The following is a 3297-nucleotide window of genomic DNA, read 5'->3' as shown; positions in this document are numbered from 1 at the left end:
AGTAGTTTACATTAGATAACTTATACGAGTACGTTGGTAGAACTTTGTAGTACTGATAAAAGAGTATCAATTATAAATACGCAAGCCAAGTAATAACTAATATGCGATCTTCTGTTGTACTAACGTCGGCTGGTAAATAAATTCTAGAAAATGTAGCTATTTTATCGTGCCTTAATAGGTAGAAAAACTGCTTTCTTGCTAATCTAGAAGAAGAAGATTAGTAAGGTAGTAACAGAAAAGAGTCATTTATATAAAATAAAATGTAATCGCTTTTATTACAAATGTCGCGGTGTGCGTATAATTATGATATAATTAGATAGGGAATTACTTCCGTTACAGTATAGAAAGAGAGGTAGAACATTAACTGGAGGAAATTTCTAGTTCAGATTACCACTATAGTTTTATGCATAATAAAACTCGAAAAATTATATTTATCGATAAAAGTACAATATAGCCATATTGATATGATAGCAATAGATTAGGCTTGCGTAAATTATAAGAAAAGAGTTTGAAATTATATATTATATATACGCGTACGTGCTAAATAAATATCAGTGTCTAAAAATTTTTAGTACTTTCTGTCTAATATTTCGATCAAATTTAAGGTAAACTATTGGATTAATAATAGCTACGCTTACACTAACTGATAGCGAATAAAACGTTAATAAGAAAAGAGGAATACTTTCCTTGCGTATTTGTGTAGTTGTCTTTCGCGTAAACGACAGGCCAAATAGTGTAGCATTAAACGGCCATGTTATGAGGATATAGTATAAGGTAATAGAAATTAACATATTAATGAATTTTTGTTTTCGTATATTTTCATTTCTTTGAAATGTACTTTGACCAGGTCTTACATAATTTCTTTGATGTGATATAATTTTGAAGTAAATTATTGCAATGCTAGTACAAGGTATAACATATTGCACTGTTACAACGATAAGTAATCGAATAGGAATAGTATCGTCGGCGGCGATATCAGGTATATCGCATAACGTCGGATCTTCGTGAGAGACTTTAATTGCAGGGACTACAGCTCCAGTATAACCGGCCGATATTGTCCAAACGAAAATTTGACTAGTGTAGAAAATTTGTTTACGTCGTCTATGATAGTGTCGGTAGAGAGGTTTAACGATAGCAAAATAACGATCGATAGCAATTAAGCATAAATTTAACATAGAGACACCGTTAGAGGCAAGTGTAAAAAATATAACTATCCTACAACCAATCACGCCTCCATCATAAGTAAATTCGTAAGAGATTAAGAGGCAACCAGTACCGATCGCGAAACTTGATAAAATATCAGAGACGACAGAGATTCGAATTAGTTTATACGAGACAGTATGAAATTGTTTATCACGTATTAGTATATATAATAGAAATAAATTAAGAGAACAGCCTATGATCGATAAGACACCACTGATTAAACTTGCGTAGTCGTATATGATATTATAAATGTTATTTATTGCATTGCTATTAGAAATATTGTGCGAAAACAGATCGACCATAGTTGCTTGAGTATTATTTGGATAGCATGAACCCAAAAATTGTGTATTTTGTTGAAATTTTCTGATATTAGTTTATACTTAGAATCGTTGTTAATTATTTATAATCAGAAATCCAGAAAAGAATCGACCAGAACCTCAAGTTGAAAGGGTAGAACTAATGTAATGCTGAAGATAATAATCATTCGTGTACGGCTAAGTATTTTTAATTAGCGACTTAGGCAATCTTAAAATAAATGGAATAATCCCCATTTATTGTATTAATAGCGCTAAACTGAGGGTGCTAATTTTCTTTCAAATTGAACTCTCCGATTAATTATCTCCAGGTCTAAGCTACCACTTGACATAAAGAGATGGAGCTTTATCCCTATATAATTTAGCTGTATGTCAAAAAATCGATCATTGAATTATATCCTTCGGCGTCTGTTGGAATTTATTCTTAAATTCAATCAATATTACAATTAATCGCTTTGGGATACTTTCATGAACCTTTTAAAGTATTGTCTGCTTAGTTATTTCACCTCCATAAACAAGATCTGAGTAAATAATCGTAGTTTTATAGTTATTACAGCAATTCAATTTTTTAATACATACTTCAGTAGTTTTCTTTAACGATAGGGTATTCTATTATCTCTACATTGCTATACTCGACGTTGTTAACTTATCGTTTGATTTTGTAATATTTAAGCGATTGTAACTAAGGAATGATAATTCAACCTGGTATGATTACTTACAGTATATAAAGACAAAGCACATTATATTTAGTTTGATTATGCTATATCGTATAATTTTGTTACACTTAAAAGAAATTACCGAGAGATGATCCTCTCTGTTCAGATAATTTAATTTATGTATACCTTCTTCCCTATTCGTGTGTCCTTGCGAGTGTTTAATCCGCGGTATCGATTTAGATATCGAGGAATGGTCTCTTTCTCAAATTTTTTCTTCTTCATAAAAGTTAGTGCTCTTCATGTTGCTAATAACAGATAGAATACAGGGAAAAAGGTAAAAAGAAATAGTCCTAATAGATACAAGTATCATTATTTCATGCCCATCGATGCTCTTGTTTACTACAGAAAGACTTATATTCTTGTATCCCTATCTACAATCCTCAAGTTTGCATATTTATTATAGTCTAGTTTTCAATAGTAATCGTAGTCTTGTACTATATTCATGCCATTTCCGTAATATAAAATTGTTTCATGAGAAAATTAAACTTCAGTAGGCTTATCACAGAGTATAATAACTATTATATCTGTTACCGTCGATCTCGGCGAATCGACCATTTCCGAGAAAGACCGGACACTCCTAATTTAAGCAGAAATTCGCCTTCAACAAGTCTTTTAATTAACATGATAGATTGAAGATGGATTCTATAATCTATTTCCTAACCACAAGTGTCCTTACTAGTCTTGTAACTATTTCAACTTTGCATAAGTAATATGCAAATATATGCGATATATCGTATAACAAAGGGAGTTCTTAAGATTAGTGTTTAACGTAAGATACGAGGCGTCTAAGTCTTTTTGTGGTCTACTAATCTAGGAAAAGTGTTCAGGGAAAGAGTAGATATTGCTCCATGATACGTGGTTCAAAGAATAGACTTATTGATCGTACATTACGTTATCTTGTTGCAAAGCTGCTTTGTAACAGCGACTTAGGCAGTCTTAGAATAAATGGAATATCTCCCATTTATTGCATTAATAGCGCTAAAGCGAGGGTGCTAATTTCCTTTCAAATTGAACTGTTCGCTTAATTATCTTTAGGTCTAAACTATCACTTGGCATAAAGAGAT

Source organism: Trichoplax adhaerens, genomic scaffold, assembly GCF_000150275.1.
Source record: "Trichoplax adhaerens TRIADscaffold_5 genomic scaffold, whole genome shotgun sequence".
In the NCBI taxonomy this organism is placed as follows: Eukaryota; Metazoa; Placozoa; class Uniplacotomia; order Trichoplacea; family Trichoplacidae; genus Trichoplax; species Trichoplax adhaerens.
This window is presented reverse-complemented; position numbering follows the sequence as displayed.